The 19,632-nt window shown below is 41.2% G+C and overlaps 1 protein-coding gene across 4 annotated transcripts in view; it reads left to right on the top strand.

Moving 5' to 3' along the window:
- The first annotated feature begins 308 nt into the window (after positions 1-308).
- The window catches only part of CAMTA1 (calmodulin binding transcription activator 1), a 1,058,760-nt gene continuing 1,039,436 nt past the window's right edge, over positions 309-19,632 (top strand). For all 4 annotated transcript variants that reach the window (XM_029578175.1, XM_029578176.1, XM_029578173.1 and 1 more), the window contains exon 1: positions 309-372. The gene's annotated coding sequence lies outside the window, so the exon portion shown is untranslated. The remainder of the gene's footprint in view (positions 373-19,632) is intronic.

Raw genomic sequence — 19,632 nt, 5'->3', positions numbered from 1 at the left:
CCAATCCTGTATTATCCTATTGTATGCATAGATGTTTTTCCCTTAATAAAAACAGAACTACAAACCCATGGATGTCATGGGGTAAACCAAGACTGCATCTGCCTGAACACCCACTCTGCTACCAAGCTAACTGGTCATGGCTATATGTCAGCCGTAGGACATAATTCAGTTTTAGCAAATGTTCTATCTGTGGACTACAGTTTGGAACCTTCTAACCCATGCAACTCTTCAGGGCTGTTTTATTTGCCACAAAAGTACAATATATGGATTAATGGGCTTTCTTTCTGTTAATTCTGTTTTTCAGGAAATTGCAGCTTATTTAATAACTTTTGAAAAACATGAAGAATGGCTAACCACCTCCCCTAAAACCAGGTAATGTTCTAAAATAGAGTGGATTGCTGAAGCGTGCATTGATGTGTCTCCATTGATCACTTGATCTGCTGCTGAATTCATTGGACCGCAAAGTGAACGCATCATGTGATGCCCGATAGCTTGTGACATTAAGGTCTCGTTAATTGATTAAACATTGAATAGAATCAGCTGGATTAAAAATAGGCCACCTGCAATCCTTAGAGATAAAAGGGCTGACCTGATGATTAAACACTTAATTGTGTCCTTTCAGATGGATGGATTTGAAAGGATTTGAGGAGTGAATGGCATTTGAAGCCTACTTATCTTGGCGGTGCCCTATACTTATGCTCTGCTGATAATTGCTAGTTTATTCTGTGAGTTTCTTCTTTTAGTCTAAACTGTCTTTTACTTGTTAGTGGTATCATCGGGGAAAGGGAGGGGGGGTGGTAGTGTTGGTGGCGGCACATAAGAGCTTTTCTCAGGGGCGGTAGAGCTGTAAGCCCCTACATCCAATGCTGTAGTTCCAGTTTCCTCCTGACTTTGCATGCTCCATCTGGTAATCCCACCAGCACCTGAGGTAGAACCCTCTTGAGTTTTGCAGGTTTGTGGAGAAAAACAGGGGTCCCAAAACTCAATAATGCTTGGGAAAATAAATGGCGGTTGACAGACCCTGGCCCTTGCAGCAAAGAGTCACAAAGGCAGCCATTGCTAGCATTTTCTCTACAAAGCATTGCCCTCGGGGTGTAAGAGAGCAGGCTGCCTCTCTCCAGAGAAACCTGACTGGCTACTAGGTGTTTCCAAGGCAGAGCAGCTAGACTTGCACCTATGTACGATCAGCCAACTCCAGGAAAAGAAGCCTGCAATGGGTTTCAACCTGGGTCTTCTCCTAGTGGGCATTGCAGAAGGACAACCAGTGGGCTACCAGACTGGGCAGGATCATTCTTAATCCACACACCCTTTCAAGAAGCTGGTAAACTGCAAGTCCCTTTAGCTTGCTAAGGGAGGGGAAAAACAAAGCAGGGTATAGGTTGCTATTTTGAATGCATTTTGAGTCTTGCTTTTAGAGGTGATATATTTTTATGCACTTGGAAGATTTGCTGTAAGTTAGCTGGCATGACCAGGATTGCTTTGCTGTTTGATTAGCATATTATAACCCTGTGAATTGACATGTAGAACACTCTGAATTTATACTGCAGGTATTTTTGTATATGCATTAATTTAGAAATTATAGCCTCATGGCAGTAATGAAGCAGCTTTATTGTATCGCAGAGCCCACATGCTGAGTGCTTTGGTTTTACCACGTTTCTGAGTGTGCTGTCTAGACCTTGCTAGTACAGCAGAAAAAAGTAGCAGGCGTACTATATATTGGATAGTTAATGTCATCCGTGCACATCAAATAGTGCTGTAGAAATGACTGTAGCGTCTCTTCGCTCAACCCTTTTAAAATTTCTTGGAAGCTTTGGTATGAAACTATTGGGATCTGGCCTGCTTCCCTTATGTACTCTACATTTTGTTTTAGAAATGTGAAATGTTTGGTCTGAGTTGGTCTTCAACCAGTAGGGTTTGACCCTGCAATGACAACCATCCTCCCTACCTCTCTTCTTTTGGGACTTCCCTTCTTGTGCATCGTCCTCCTCTGTCAGACTTGCAGACTTCTGCCCATCTTAGCAGCATTTTCTCTCCTCATTCCATCACGTGTACAGTTCTTTCCCTATCTTCTCTCCATCTCTCGGGTTCCTCTTTCTCTCCCTCTTCATCTTCATCTTTCTCTGTCTCTGTTTCCCCCTTCCAGATTCCGCTTCCCTTTTAGGCTTTTCTCTCCTTTAATATTTCTGTCTTCTCTCACCCCTCCCTATCAGGATCCCTTCTCCCTTCCCCTACCATTTAAGATCCTCTTCCCCCAATGGATGGAGCAATCTTCACAACAGCTGTGTGAAAAATACAAGAAAATCATATGCTTCAGGTATCTGTGTCAGCTCATCCTCCTTCCCACTAGTGCATGTGTCCCTTGGAAATGGGAGGAGTGCAGGGGGAGGGAGGGAGGTGGAGCAGCATGAAGCCCACATGGGTGTTTAATCATTGTGGCCCTGCGTTGCTGGCCTGCCACCAATCCGACTGGTATGGCACATGGAGGAAGATGGACCAGTGAATCCTCTTTGGTGTTGGATAGGCAGTGCTTTCAAGGCTGCGCTTACTCCTCTCTTGCTGGGGCCGACGTGGGGCAGAAAGAAGTGCCCATATGGTGTATTAGTACATACTACCTCACATTAAACAGTGCTTCGCTTCCCTGGTACCCAAGTGCACAATTTGTACAATGTGCCCAAACCCTACTGACCCCAAGAGATAGGAGGCTTGGAGACAGGTCTTCAGCACCACAGCATACAGCACCGTTACTGACCTAGTTCTTGGGATGCTGTGCATGAAAGACACTACATGGAATAATATTGTATGTTTGCTTAGGGTCCATCATCCCACCTAGCAATTGCCATTAGCATGCCCCGCAAGAGTCAATGCCCTTCTGTGCCATAGTTAGAGAATTTAACGCCCTATGCTGATAGAAGAGGGAAGCGCCATGTCCCACCTCCATTTACCAAAAGGGCACCAAATAACAGATCTGCTACTGGCAGCTCAGCCTTAAATCCATCTCTGTGCCATTACACTCTCTGCACCCTCCCTCCTGTCCCTCTCTCCTCCCCCCACCAGTTATGACTCTGATGCTCATCCACGGAGTAGGCTTAACCCTGCAAGTTTTCAAGAATAAACTAGATTGCAAACATTTGGAAGAGGAATGGTCAATTGGGGGTTTGTAAGAGGAAGTACTTTTTCTTTCTTTAGTTGATTACAATCATAATTTTTTCATCTCCTGAAGAAACCCCACTTGAATTTCATAGTTCTTTCCTGGAGAGTTTCCATCTGCTGAGTTCTATACAGGACGATGCAAAATGTGTATTTGCAAGCTTGCTGGCCTACTCTTCTTCTGATGTGATGTGGGAAGTTCAGTGTTTTCATTACATAATAACAGGATAATTGCTTTTCATTATTAGATTCAGGAATGGGCCATTTTTGCTACTTCGTCACATAAACTAATGTTGAAATTCATCCTTTTTTACATTGTTTGAATGATACACAAAGGGTAAATATGAATTAGATGGCTAATTTCCCAAAAAATGCTGCTGCTTTAATTATGTAATTATTTTGGCTTAGGGTTATTGGAAGCATAGAGGTAACACCAGAGGGATGTGCTGTTTGTATCCAAATTAATGAATGAGTGTTGTAGCTCCTTCAGAAGGAATAAATCCTGTCCAAGAAATGAAATAGTTCTCTTGCTTCCTCCACACAATACACACAGTTTTTCCAAGTATCTATGGTTGCATAACGCTGTATTACCATCTTCCCTTGGTGCAGCTCTGCCCCCAACCTTAGGGAGACACGAAGTCAGGCATGAGAGTTATGGTAAAATTATGACAATATACATTCAGTCTGGATCTCACCTTGCTTTATGTTGTAATTAATTATAACCAGGGTTACGAGCTAGTTCTAGGCCATCCAGGGACAGGTGGAGCCAGTCCTGTTATTTAATTCCCATTACCTATATGTGCTAGTAATTAATTATGCCCTTTTTAAGAAAATCGGATGTTCAAGTCCCTACATGGTATACCCAGGAGAGACTCAACATGCTCAAATGACCTGAAGTCTTTTATTAACCTTAGTATAGCATCTTAGAAATGTTCTGTCCGTATCACTAAATCTAGCATGGAAAATATACAGATCACATCTGTGCTTGAGCATTGCATTATAGCTTTTGAACAGATAAATGGAGGCTTCATGTTCGTTCAGGAGTTATCAAGAATGTGAGGAAATATTATCGATGATTTGTTGATGGGGTCTCTAGGGAAATGGGTTGGTTTTGACTCTTATTTTTATTGAGAGAAGGGGAGTGTCTAATTGATATTATTGGTTTTTTTTTAAATGCTTTTATTGTATGTTATAATGTATTGTTTGTATTATGTTTTGAATTTCTGGTATTTTATTGTATTTGATAGTCTTTATATTATGTGTTAGCTACTTTGAGTTCTTTTGGAGAAAGCAGGGATACAAATGTCTAATAGAAAGCATTGCCATTATTATTATCCACTTACACTGAAATAAATGAAGATGTGAGGTGGGTCTGAGATGGATTTTATGGATATCTAGTGTTTCATGCCTGCGTGATTCCTTCCAGGTTATAGTAGTTTCTCCAGTTACTAGCTGCTTAACCCCCTTACAATATGGGTAAATCAGTTGCTATCACATTTTCTGTCCATAGAAAGAGAGAATCTGATGGCAGATAAGGAACTTAAGGCCCACCGAGCCTGCCCAGTTTATTTTCTGTTGCAATACCACCGGCTCCAGTTGATCTCTTGCTTTCCCTTCAGATCCCCACAAGCTTCAAAATGATAGTGCTTTGAACGTATCCGTATAGCCACCTCTAGTATGTTTGATATGGCTGGAATTTCAACAGCTTAAACATTTCTACAGGGGATAGACATCTTGTTGTTTGTTTTTGTTGTTGTTGTATTATCATTTTAGTTAACAATCAATCAGAAATGGGTGAGCCAAAGTTATGTGGCGATAGAGCAGTGGTTCCTAAATCTGGTTTCTGAGCCCTACACATAGGTCCACTCTATGCAAAAATTAACTTTGCTCCTAGTACAAATATGTGAAAATATATTTCATGGGTCTTTTGCTGTGGCTATCCAGAAGGACAGATTTGGATTTGAGGTCTCAAGGAGACAATTGGGGAAACCGTTATGATTGAGTCACTTGCCCAGGCTGAGACAGAACTAAAAATCAGATTTTGTACCTACAGAGTTCTGTTCATTTGTATGTCAAAATGAAATGATTAAAAACAAATAAAGCAAAGATGGAAAAGCTATGAATAAAAAAAAAAAGCCACATAGGAATGACAGAATTAGTAAGTCTTGAATTCACTTTAAGAAGGCAATCCCTGGTCCCCTATTTGACTTAAACACCACAGAGGATGTTGCATACACTACCGTGCGACCTCTCGGCTATTGCTTACCAGTAAATCATGTCATTCCTTCCTTAATTGCAACCCAAATGGCATGTAAAAAAAATCTGCAGAATCAACATGAGCCGAGAAGATTAGTAAATTTTTTATGTGTCAGGCTGAAAAGGCTGTAGTGCAGAAGTGCAGGGAAACAGCAAGAGAATCATTTAGGAAAAGAGTTGATCTTTCAGCTTGGGGATCTTCTGGCTATTGTAGCCTGGCTCGGTCACATGGTGTGGCGCTCAGGCCTTCGGGTTGGTTTTAAGGGAGCCGGGAACCAGAGTGGAATTCAGTACTGCTTTGGTGGTCCTTGATGGTATGGGATTTGGATTTCAGTGGACATGTCCTTCCTCCAGTAATGAGGCTGGGCAGTGTGTGTGACAGTAGATTGTTGAAGACCCTCACAAGAAGGCTGGGCATGGTGAGCAAACGTCGTAATTCAATCCAAAGGCTTTGCAGTCACTGGCATGCAATTCAGGTGCCGATAACATTCATCTCTACCGTGCTTTCACTGCCAGTTAGGTCTTTTTCTGGCTAACAGACCATCATTTTATGGCTTACAGTTTTTAGGGCTGATTTTGGCAAGGCTGTGGCTTTGACCTGCTAACTGTTGGCAGCAAAAGGAAGGCAGTGCTGCTGGCAGATTAGAGCTTCCAGTCAGGCTCTGGGCTTTGCAACAAATATTTTTAAAAATTGTAGGCCACGCCAGTTGTGGGGAGTTTATATCCAGGGGGTAAAATGGCAGAGAGGTCTAGTGAGAAAAGCTGCGTGTTTAGAATAGATCGTCTTGCCTAAAGCTTTACTGGGGAGGTGACTGATTTTTAATGCTCGTGAAAGGTGCTGGATTGACAGCTCCAGAAACCAAAATCCCTCCCCCTCCACTTGGACTCTCTCCCCCTATGGTGAGGTGCCAATGTGCCCCAGCCTTGCTGTGGAGAGATTACCTTTAGTGGTGAAAGAGTCATTTTCTCCATGCTAATGAAAACCTTGGCCTCTCCGCTGAGGCTGTCAACCAGGGTGTCAATTAGCCCCACATTGTGACGGTGGGCTTTATTTTAAGTGATGCAGACATCCGGCCACCTGGGAGCTGGGATGTAAGCTCCAGCTTATTTCACATAGACAACCAAATGGCTTTCAGATGGTAAGAAACCACTGCCAGCCTAGGCCAGACTGGAATCCATGATTAGATGTGAAAGGCTGCCTTAACCTGAGCTTCTCCCCTGAGCCATCAAAGTTTCCTTGCCGAAATTGTGAAAAACATCAAATACCTGAGAACATTCTCCCCGGCATTACCTAAAGAATGGCTTACGGTACATTAGCTAACAATTTCATCATCCGAAATGTCATAAACTTTCCCAAATGGAATATGTTACCCTTCTCCCCATAGAAATGTATTAGTGCTGCATCAATCCAGTACCCAACCAGAAATCTCTCCGGCCAGGCTCTGCATGTTATTGCCAGGCACCTCCCTACCCTGCCTCCAGGTGGCGCTGCTGCTTTTTCTCAGGCACACAATACCTTCCCACTCCCTACCCCTCATTCCTAGCTGGAGAACATCAGCTAATTTGATGATATTTGTACAGGGCATTTCCTGGACAGGACCATTCGTGCAAAGAAACTCATTCATGCTACAGCTTGTCAATATGTAGGAATGCCTGCTTATTAAGCCGAGCTGAGGGAAGCTTGTGGCCCATGAAAGATCAAAAGTGTATTTGTGCAGGTAGCTTTAGGATGCTAAGGGTCTGTTTAATTTGTGATAGGCAATAACTAAAAAACACAATAATTTCCTTTACTAACTTTGAGGAAAAAAGATCACACAAAAAAAAAAAGATGCTGAACTCTCTTTACCCTATTTAATATTAAAAATATTTCCTGCTCTAAGAGGTTTTTTGTGCTTGAAAATGAAAACCAAACACCCCACAAGGATAAAAGTTATATCAGATGTTCAAAGTCCCTCTTCAATTAGTTGCCGAGAGAGTTTTGACTTTTCTCACTTTTAATGAATGTTGAAATGAATTAGTATAGTTAAATGCTGATTTCATACAAACGGACCTTTGGTAATTAAAACATTAATGACATCAATACAGCAGCAAAGTGGAACGTGCGCACACTTTCAATTTGTGCCGCTGCTCGGGGTTGCTAATTTAATTTTTTTGGGAAAATTACTTAAAAAAAAAAAAAAAAAAAAATGGCGCCGCGGATAGTGGTGAGACTTGTTAATGAAACGCTGCATCGTGTGAGCTCAAGAGCTGCTGCTGACTTACTGCAGGCATCCGGGCTCTCCTGGAGACGCTGGGACTCGAGCAGCGGTGGACAGGCTGGACACGTGGCCCGAGAGCGTCCTACGGCTTCCATGTCATCGCTGTACGCTGACATCCTAACCACACCTTGGTTTTCAATAATTAAGCGACATATGTAAAAGGGATTTGCTTAGGAATTGTATGAAACCTTTTGAGGCAAAAGGCATCGGGGAGCACACTTATAAAACAACGGAAAGGTTTGCCGGAGAAAAGCAGCAAAGTGTTAGTTTGACCTAATTATGTAGCATAATATAATTGTAAAAATAAAATGTTCCAAATGCCTTGGGGGATTTATTTATTTAAACTAATTATACCAGCTAGTGTACAATGTGCATTACGAGGGGAAAAAAAAAACCAAAACGAAGAAACTGGGTCAGAAATGCAGCAGAAAATTAGCTGTTATGAAATAGTACGTTCATGAAAAGGGGCTAAACCGAAAATTAGCATAATAATAAGATAGCTTTATGCAAGATACCAATACCACATTCTGTGGATATGTCCGCTTACTTTAGCATATACAGTATGGGTTGGTTTTTTTTTAACCTTTTTCGATAAGGTCGCCAGGGACAGCGGAGCCACTGAAACCTGAAATGTCTTCTTAGAAAAGCAGGGCCTACGACTCCCAGCGTTCTGGGGGCTGAGTGCGGTCGCAGCCCGACTGCGGTGACCTTGCTGGCAGATTCCCGCGCTGTTACACTTTCACTTGGGTCTGGCTTGGCTTTGCCTGCTGGTGCATGATTACGAGGAAGAAAATGAAAGGGATTTTTCAAAATATTTTCTTTCCGAAAGCAGTTTTTTGTTTTGGTTTTTTTTTTAGAAAACTGCTGTATTGTCTTAGCGAGCCGCTGCTGGGTTTTTTTTTTTTTTTTGTTTACTGAAAAAGAATTTATGGAGGAAAGTATTTTACGTCAAAATTAAATTACACTTAAATTGCAGTGTGGCTGACTTATTAAATGTAAAGCTGAATTTCAAAAGCCCTCGGCGCGCATTAATTAGGGGATTTGTGAATATGTCGGGCTAGCGCGCACCAAGCGGGTTTTAAAAGCCGCATGCTTATCTTCCAGAGCGTACGCATCTCGCACGTTTCCAAACAGGAACGGGGTGCGGGTATGGTCTGGGTGGTGCACGGGTGTTTCGGGGCATGAATTTGAGATGTGTGCGTAAATACGTACACGATCCCGCCCACACCGAGGCGTTCTGCTGCATAACTTTACTTCTACTATGAATGAAATGCAAATTTAAAAAAAAAGAAAGAATAATAGTCAGGTTTGCGGGGTTTTAAGGATCGGGGATAACTGGGGGGTAAAGGCTATTTAACTAGGCAGGTTTGGAGGATGTATCTCTTACGTGGGCGAACTGGTAAAACTGGGTGTAGCGTCGACGCGTGCCTCTTTTAAAACCTCCCCATTTACGCAGCAGAAGTGGCATTTGTGCGCACACGTACACACCCACTTAAAATTTGGCACGCGTGTGCGCAGCCAGGCTATTTTGTAACATGTTCACATATGCGTGCATAGGTTACAAAATGGCCGCATCCCTGTGTGCGAACACACGTCTGTTTGAAAGTTACTGCCACAATTTTCGGTTAGACAAAGATGCTGACCAGCTTGAATTCTACTTGCATTTCCTAGCATAGCACTAATAATGCAGTCTGTTTCTCATACGTAATAGAACGGACTGAAAGGTTAAGATGGAAACATTTGTCCAGAGGGATAAAGCGCATTGCCTGAAGATAGTCATCTACATTTTTTTGGCATAATTTTCTTTGTTTTCATTGCTAGGTAAGGTATAATTGCACGCGCAACTGTGTCCCAGGTGTGGCACAGTTACTCTAATTATTTTTTTCACCTGGTAATTTCCTCCTACCTCTTTGTACTTCCAGTTCAGTCAGAACCAGGGCAGGAATTTGGCTCCATGAGTCGTCATTCGCAAATACCCGAAGAAATAATGTTCTTCCATTTTATATCCACGCTCAACGTCTTTTATTGCAGTTATTGCAGTGACAGTCCTCATCCGGGGGCCAGGCACCAGGCTCCTTCTAATGCCTTGCAAGCGAGAACCCTCAATCCAGCCACTAGATGTCGCCATTGCGCAACCACTGGACTCCCTCCTAGCCCTGGCCAAGCTAGGGAGTGGAAGACCTCAGCTAGAAATCAAGCTCAGCTCCATCCAGGCCGGCACATTTTTTTCCCCTTATTTCTAGCATATTGTAAAAATGGGTACTGGAAGCCCATTCTACTTTTGTGTTTATTCTTTCCATGTATTTTCATTTTGCTAAACCTTAACTGAGCTACAGAAATACATTTTGTTTGTGTGTGTTGAGGCAGGGGGATCTTTAAACCCACTTAATTGTGTTTCTCAGGTGGTACACTATAGGTGCTCCATTTTTTTTTTATTATGAAACAGATGTCAAATGTGCCGTCCCAGTGTCGCAAAGAAATTAAACTAGAATTTCTTCTGCTTACATGGTAAGCTGTTTTTATTGAGATGGGTGAAAGAAAATTCCCCATATGAATTCTCTTTTACTTTGTGGCTTTTAAGCCTAACAAAATATTTTATTATCCATTTCAGTAAGTGCTTGATATACTGACTATAAATCCGATGAAGAGAATTGTCCAGTCTTGCAAAATTGAATTATAGCCTGACCAAGAAAGAACTCTGACAAGAACATCCTTCCAGTGGGATATGGTTAGGTCGCAGAGCTGAGCTGGCCAACGGTGTCCATGCATTGCTCGGCCTGGATTACAATCTTTCTCTCATGCAAAAGGCATTTACATTTTTTAAAAATTGATTTATTTTGCTAGCCCGTAGGGTGAGGTTTTTTGTTACACATTGGATGAGGAGCTTGATTTCTGAGAGATGTAAGACTATTGATCGATGGACTATTTTTGTGCCATTTCTCTAGGATGATTATTCTGAACGAAAATTTAATGAGTAGCCCTCCCTTGACCCCACAATATGAAAATGTTTAAAAACATTTATTATAATACCCCCTGTCAAACAGGCTGAACTTGGCTGCAGTTTTGACTGTGCTTGGGAACACAGCAGTGCTCTGTGCAGTTGGAAGTGTCGTGAAAGACTGGGGATAGTGTGACCCAAAAAAGCTCACTGCAGCACATACAAAAACAAAAGATGGAAAGAATTGGGGACATTTTACCTTTATCGGTATTTAAGGCACAATTTGTAAATGAAAGATTTAAGGGTAATAACATAAAAACATAAAACATTGCCATACTGGGTCAGACCAAGCCCAACACCCTGTTTCCAACAGAGGCCAAACCAGACTACAAGAACCTGGCAAGTACCCAAACACTAAGTAGATCCCAAGCTACTGATGCAATTAATAGCAATGGCTATTCCCTAAGTCAACTTGATTAATAGCAGGTAATGTGCTTCTCCTCCAACAACTTATCCAAACCTTTTTTAAACTCACCTAAACTATCTGCACTAACCACATCCTCTGGCAACAAATTCCAGAGCTTAATTGTGCATTGAGTGAAAAAGAATCTTCTCTGATTAGTTTTAAATGTGTTACTTGCTAACTTCATGGAGTACCCCCTAGTCCTATTATCTACTCTTCTAGACCTCTCATGATCTTAAAGACCTCTATCATACCCCCCCCCCCCCCTCAGCTGTCTCTTCTCCAAGCTGAACAGCCCTAACCTCTTCAGCCTTTCCTCATAGGGGAGCTGTTCCATTCCCTTTATCATTTTGGTAGCCCTTCTCTGTACCTTCTCCATCACAATTATATCTTTTTTGAGATGCGACGACCAGAATTGTACACAGTATTCAAGCTGGGTCTCACCATGGAGCGATACAGAGGCATTATGACATTTTCTGATTTATTCACCATTCTATTCCTAATAATTCCTAACATTCTGTTTGCTTTTTTGACTGCCACAGCACACTGAGCCGACGATTTCAATGTATTATTGACTATGATGCCTAGAACTCTTTCCTGGGTGGTAGCTCCTAATATGGAACCTAACATCGTGTAACTACAGCATGGGTTATTTTTCCCTATATGCAATACCTTGCACTTGTCCACATTAAAGTTCATCTGCCTTTTGGATGCCTTAATCTTCTAATCTTGCAAGCTCCTCCTGCAATTTATCACAATCCACTTTTGATTTAACTACTTTGAATAATTTTGTATCATCTGCAAATTTGATTACCTCACTCATTGTATTCCTTTCCAGATCATTTATAATTATATTGAAAAACACCGGTCCAAGTACAGATCCCTGAGGCACTCCACTGTTTACCCTTTTCCACTGAGAAAATTGAACATTTAATCCTACTCTCTGTTTCCTGTCTTTTAACCAGTTTGTAATCCACGAAAGGACATCGCCACCTATCCCATGCCTTTTTAGTTTTCTTAGAAGCCTCTCATGAGGGATTTTGTCAAATGCTTTCTGAAAATCCAAATACACTGCATCTACTGGTTCACCATTTTGCACATGTTTATTAACCCCTTCAAAAAAATGAAGCAGATTTGTGAGGCAAGACTACCCTTGGGTAAATCCATGTTGACTGAGTTCCATTAAACCACGTCTTTATATATGCTCTGTGATTTTGAATTTTAGAATAGTTTCCACTACTTTTCCCGGCACTGAAGTCAGGCTCACTGGTCTGTAGTTTCCCAGTTCGCTCCTGGAACCCTTTTTAAATATTAGGGTTACATTGGCCACCCTCCAGTCTTCAGGTACAATGGATGATTTGAATGATAGGTTACAATTTTAATTACTAGATCTGAAATTTCATTTTTGAGTTCCTTCAGAGCCCTGGGATGCAGTACTATCAGTCCAGGTGATTTGCTACTCTTGAGTTTGTCAATCTGGCCTATCACATTTTCCAGATTCATAGTGATTTGGGTCAGTTCATCTGACTCATCACCCTTGAAAACCATCTCCGGTATAGGTACCTCCCCAATAGGCTCATTAGTAAATACAAAAGCAATGAATTCATTTGGTCTTTCTGCAATGGCCTTATCTTCCCTAAGAGCCCCTTTAACCCCTTGGTCATCTAACAGACCAGTTGACTCCCTCACAGGTTTCGTGCTTCGAATATATTTTTAAAAGTTTTTATTATGAGTTTTTGCCTCTATGGCCAACTTCGTTTCAAATTCTCTCTTAGCCTGCCTTTTCAGTGTTTTATTTTATTTATTTTATTTATTGTTTTTGTTATACCGAGTTTCATGATAGGCATCACATCAACCCGGTTTACAAATAACAAGGAGTGTAAAGCATAACGTAACGTAAAAAACAATATTTTCAATAAGAACCTTGAACTTTAAATACAGTGAATCAGAAAAAGGGAGAGGGAAAGTTACAAAAAACAAGGAAAATAAACTTGGGATGGAAGGGGAGAAATTGAACAGCACAATATTTACATTTCAGCCTATTGATACATTTTACACTTGACACTGCTTATGCTTTTTCCTAGTTTCTTCAGATGGATCCTTTATATTTTTGAAGGATGTTTTTTTTTTGGCTAAAATAGCCTCTTTCACCTCACCTTTTAACCATGCCAGTAATTGTTTTGCCTTTCTTCCACCTTTCTTGCAAATTATAATGAAGAGGAAAGATAAAGCATTACAATTATGCTTTAAGGGAAAGCCTTTTTACACGGTGTTTGGATGGGATACATTCTACTTATTTGGCACGTTAGTCTGCCTGCCCTTTGAAGCATTGATGTAATATGTGTATATATATATATATATATATATAAAACCCTTTTTCCACCAGTTGGTAGAACACAGGGGCATTGTTGGGAGTGGTGAGGCCATTAAACAATCCCTGTTCCCTGGGTTCTTTCCTGGTAGGAGGGGAAGACAAGTCTTTCAAGGCTCTGAGGCTTATGGAATGTCTTCTGGGAGTTCCCAGTACAAAATATACATGACCACACAGTGCTGTTGGGGAGGTGGGGGTTCAAAATCAACTAGTTTACTGGGGTACTTAATGCAAATGAACAATTTGGAAGATGGTACCTATTTATTTCTTTAAAAGATTGAATTACTTGGCATACCATAGGAGTGCCTTGGGTGAAGTACAATAAAAACAATTTGTCAAAAAACACAAGCAGTCTAGGCAATGCATTAGTTTATGTACTGTTTGTAAGTTATTGTGTTTTCATTATGTATGCAATTCTTGTTACCCGCTAAGGTCTGTGGATTAACAGGCTACAAATTTGTAAAAATCAATCAATAAATAAAACAAATACAAAACAAATTTACAGCAATAAATTAAGTTATTTAATCAAATTATTGGCAGTAATATCCAGCCCTCCCTCACAAGAATAACCTGACCAGAAACTATAGAAACTAAAATAATGGCTGGAGTCAGTGGTTTGAGCTCACTTCCATTGAACCATTGATCATCCTCCAGGACACACAATCATTTTCCAAACATTGTCTCTAAATAAAACAATAAAGCAGCTATGAAGTCCCAATACTAGCGGAGCAGAGTAGTTTGATGAGGAGCTGTAGATAGCCAGGTTTTCAATCATCTTTTAGAAGTCTAAGCTTCTTTGGAAGGCTGCTGCGAAGAAACAGAACATTATGGCAGAAAAAGACTACACGGGCCATCCAGTTTGTCCCTTCACATTTCCTACTCAGCTGTATAAGTCCTTTCTTTTCTCTCAGAGATACTCTGTGTGCGTCCCATTCTCTCCTGAATTCCGATTCAGTCCTTGAAGGCTATTCCAAACAGCCACTTCCCTTTCTGTAAAGAAATAGATTACTGCCTTTCACCCCCGTCCCATGACGCCCTATTCCACAGCCTCCTTTCTGTTGAAAGAGACCTTCTGTGCATTTATTTCGATACCATAAAATGTTCAGACATCTTTGGTTTTCTATTTTTTTTCTTTTAAATGTTTTATAATGAATTAGATTGATAGCGGTGAAAACTGGTCTTCTGTTTATTCACAGAACAGGTGCAACACGGACCCCACACACACACACTGCCCTGCCAATGTGTCTCAGCCCTGCTCTAGACGGGTCACCTCTAGGGACGAGAGGCTGATTCAGCAATCACGACATGCAACATTTGGCTATTCTGCTGAGAGAGGCAATCACTCCACCCCCACCACACCCCCTTTTACATATACTCATCAGAGCACTTTCGGTGCTGGCTGTCAACACCAGCAATTTAACTATCCAAGACAGAAAAAGACAAATGAGTGTATCTGGGTCAGGGAAGGTTCACTAAGATAAGGGTGGTGTGCATAACTGAGACTGTGTATGAGGCTGTCTTGCGCTTCTGTGTCCCAGTTTAAGCGCTTTGGTGGCTCTTTCCCCCCCCCCCCCTCTCTTGCTGAGGAATAATCTTCATGGGTCTAGCTGCAAAAATATCATCTGCTATTTTTAAACAGTGTTAAAAATATGACTCCGCTTTGTTCCCTCTAGGATTTACACTTGTGTATTCACCTGGATCTTGGTCAGGTGTTGGGTTTTACAGACAAGTCACTTTTTTTGGCCTTGGAATCAAATGCACTCTGACTGATGTGCAAAGGAATAGTGAACTTTGCATGCATAGTCATTTCCAAGTGGAACGGAGCTAGCCGGGAATTTCCCATTTTAACTTTATCTTGCCATCCTGCCCAGCCCATTTTTACCCTCTGTCTTCTCATTTCTGCCTATGTCACTGGTTCCCACAGTTCAGAGAATAAGGAATATGCAATTGTTTGGTTAAACAGAGGTGATCTACAATATCTTTAGAAGACGGGTTTAGGGCCTGTTAGGGCAGAAACAGGATGGAACTCGGAAGTAGAAATTGTTTTTTGCTGCTACATGGTGGTGTAAAGAGCAATAGGTCGGGTTACCAGGTAACTCCGTGTCTGAGCCAGTTCTCTTTTTTTAAGTTATTAAATGCATGGCCTTGTGGTTCTTGTTTCTTTAAAAAAAATTGAATTACAAGATCAAGCATGTAGTGACAGTCAGACCAGGACAGGCGCAGACTCTTCTTACAGACATGGAGTAAGGGTAATGGTGGCATATGACAGAGATCAAGGAGGATCTGCAATAACACGAGAACCAAGGGAAACTGAGCAGACTGGGTGGGCCAACTAGACCTTCTCTGCTGACAAAACTGCTACGGTACCTGCACCCATTTGGAACCTGTCTCAACAGAAGGGCCCAATCTAGGGCTGCCAGCTGGCCCCAGATTTTCAGGGCAGGTTGAGCCGGTCATGGTTTCACCACACTGCAAGCATGGACTGCTTTTCTTAGAGCATGCGATAGGGAAATCCCTGCCTGCAACGGGACTGGAGTAACTTGTCCTGAAAATCTGGAGCCAATTGGCAACCCTAGCCCAAACCCCCTCATTGAGAAACCCAAACTCACTGGGCACTTGTGCCAAAGTGCGTGAACACTTTACAAAGTGTTAATGCACACAGTCTCATTTATGTGCCTTAGTGGCATTTTTAACGTGTGTAAATTACCGTAAGAGAGTTTTAATTTAAAAACCATGCTCAGGAGGTAGCAAGATGCAAAACAGCTTGTTGCCTATTAACTCTACAAAACACATGCATGCTAATTGCGCCTCAGAAAAAAACCCATAACTATACATCAAAGAGATGTAAAGTTTGTGATAACAGTAGGTAAGGTCCGCCCATACTTTACTGTCTGCCTCATTTGCATGTCATTAAGATTGGCTGTTAGTAAGTGTGATAACATGTATTAGCACAGTATTTAATGGCTAATAGAAACATAGAAGTGACGGCAGAAGAAGACCAAACAACCCATCCAGTCTGCCCAGCAAGCTTTCACACCTATTTGTTTTCATACTTATCTGTTACTCTGACCGCTGAGGTCAGGGCCCTTATTGGTAACATTTTGGTTCCAGTTCCCTTCCACCCCCACCATCGATGCAGACAGCAGTGCTGGAGCTGCATCTAAGTGAAGTATCTAGCTAATTGGTTTGGTGTAGTAACCGCCGTAATAAGCAAGCTACTCCCGTTTGTTTACCCTGCCTGTGCAATTCAGTCCTTGATGGTTGTCTGCATATAAATCCTCTTTAATTCATTCCCCCATGTCGTTGAAGCAGTGAGCTGTGCTGGATATGTATTCCAAGTGAAGTATCATGCTTAATTGATTCAGGGTAGTAGCACCAAGCAAGCTACACCCATGCTTATTTGTTTACCCAGACTATGTAATTTATTCCTTGTTGGTTGATGCTGAATATAAATCATCTTTTCTTCATTCTCTCTGCTGTTGAAGCAGAGAGCTATGCTGGATGTGCATTGAAAGTGAAGTATCAGGCTTATTTGGTTTGGGGTAGTAACCGCCGTAACAAGCATGCCAAGTGAAGTATCATGCTTAATTGATTTGGGGTAGTAGCCGCTGTAACAAGCAAGCTACACCCATGCTTATTTGTCTACCCAGACTATGTAATTCATTCCTTGTTGGTTGATGCTGAATATAAATAATCTTTTTTTCATTTTCCCTGCCGTTGAAGCAGAGAGCTATGCTGGATGTGCATTGAAAGTGAAGTATCAGGCTTATTTGGTTTTTGGTAGTAACCGCAATAACAAGCAAGCTACTCCCCTGCTTTTTTGTGGATGCAAATCCTTTTTTCCACATTTGCTCTTGCCGTTGAAGCACAGAGCAATGTTGGAGTCGCATTAACTGTGTGTATGTTTATTGAATAAGGATATTAAATCTCCAGGTAGTAGCTGTCATTCCCGCAAGCAAGCCACCCCCTTGTCTCTTCTCTTCATTCACATCCTCTAGACTTTATGGATCCAGTGTTTATCCCACGCCCCTTTGAAATCCTTCACAGTTTTGGTCTTCACCACTTCCTCCGGAAGGGCATTCCAGGCATCCACCACCCTCTCTGTGAAGAAATACTTCCTGACATAGGTTCTGAGTCTTCCTCCCTGGAGTTTTAAATCGTGACCCCTGGGTCTGCTGATTTTTTTGTAACGGAAAAGGTTTGTCGTTGTCTTTGGATCATTAAAACCTTTCAAGTATCTGAAAGTTTGAATTCTCTAGGGCCGTTTCCCCATTCTGTGTTGTTGGGGGGGAAAAAGTTTTATTAAATCAAGCCCTAAATTAAGATACCAAAACTAGTGACCCAAGGAAGATGGGGAAACTAAATTCTACCTCTGCATTATTCATGGGGAGGAGGGAGAAATAATAAGGGAGAATCAAAGAAGAGGAAACAGATTTAGAGACCAATGAGAACAGGAAAGCAATAAGCAAAAGACCATTCAAACGAGTAGAGAAAATACAGTGAAAAAAATGATAGCAAAGAGAGAGAGAGTGTGTGTGTGTGTGTGTGTGTGTGTGTGTGTGTGTGTGGGAGGATCGTTTCTGTACGACTCATCTTCAAAACTAAAGACCACTTTGTGACAGCAACTATACCAAGATGTAGAATGTGTCAAGGTGCCCAAGGACATGTGAGGGTTAAAAAAAAAAAAAAAAAAAATTGTTCTTCTGGCAATGTTCACAAGATGAAAGGCTGGAAATCTGTCATCGCCTTTTGTGATTCTCTGTGGGCTTCTCCGACGATGATTCCACACAACGCTTTCTCTCTTTCGTGTTTTCCACTCCCCTAAGAAGTAGAGGCGCACGGCGCTGGCGACATGATTCAGAATCCCTTCACATGATTAAAACACCCTCCAAGCTGTCACTGTGTTTGTCTGGTTGTTTTTTTTTTTTTTTTCCTGTGCTTTTCAACCTCTGGAGCTTTCAGGTTGTTGTGAAATTTGATTTGTAATATATAAAACAAGGGGCTTGTAGCTTTGGATGAGTTGTCAAGAAAGGCAGACCACAGGAAGATTTAGAGATTGCAAGGCATTATAAAATTCTAAAAAAAAAGTATTGTTTAGACAGCACCGCACAGATCTCACAAAGTATCTTAAACTGATTTTTTTAAACTTCACAGTTTAAAAATGAAAACTATATAGATAATTTGTAATTTCAAATGGTGTAGTTCAAACAGTCAAGACAATTACATGTATTTGCATGCTTTTTTTCGTTCTCTCTTAGGTCTGTCATCTGTCTGTTCATATATCTATCACCTCTGTCTCATCTATCTATTGCCTGTCTCTGACATCTGTCTAACTTCTCTGTATGCCTACTCCCTAACTGTGATATTTAATTTGATAGAAAAATGCTACAGACTATCACCGATCTGTAAAAATTTTGCAGTGTATTAATTCTGAATGAAATAATTAATTGTAAAGTTAATTGACAAATTATTCAATTTTCAGGTAAAAATGGGGTAATAAATATTCATGACGTATTTTATTAGGGAATTTCCATTTCCTGTGTCATTAAAGCTAGATTAACTAAGGTTGGTTTTAAATGAAGATTGAAAACAATCGTGCTTTAGAATTAATTTACAGTGTTAGGGTCATTACCTTGGAAGCTTATCTCCTCATTTTAATCCATTCAGTAGAGGTTTGAGGTTATTGCTTTGTGTGTGAGTGTTTTTATATATATGAAAGGCTTGTGTCAGTCGGTCTGCCTGTCCTGTCTATCTGAAACATGAAAAAGCATAAAAACAAATGCGAAAAATGAATGTGACAGACATAAAAAAGATTCCGCCATTAGCTTACTACTAATTATCCTAGCAACAGTTAACAACAATCGCCATCGATCACCCACATTTTTTTCCTTGATTTTGCTACCTGTTACCAATCTGTTAGAATCTGCTCCTCCAGAGAGGAGGAGTTAGCAATCTGTAGAATCTGCTCCTCCAGAGGGGAGGAGTTAGCAATCTGATAGGATCTGCTGCTGGATACTCCTGTAAGGGGAGGAGATAGCAATCTAATGTACTTCTGCTAGCGGGTTGGCAATCTGTAGCAAGTCTGCAAAGGAGTAGCAATCTGTTGTGGGATATGCTATGCAGATGGAAGGAGCTAGCAGATGAGAATAGCTGTCTAAAAGAATCCTCTCCCCAAAGGGGAGGAGTAGCAATCTGTAGT

The sequence above is a fragment of the Rhinatrema bivittatum genome, chromosome 15 (genome assembly GCF_901001135.1).
Source record: "Rhinatrema bivittatum chromosome 15, aRhiBiv1.1, whole genome shotgun sequence".
In the NCBI taxonomy this organism is placed as follows: domain Eukaryota; kingdom Metazoa; phylum Chordata; class Amphibia; order Gymnophiona; family Rhinatrematidae; genus Rhinatrema; species Rhinatrema bivittatum.
This window is presented reverse-complemented; position numbering and strand designations above follow the sequence as displayed.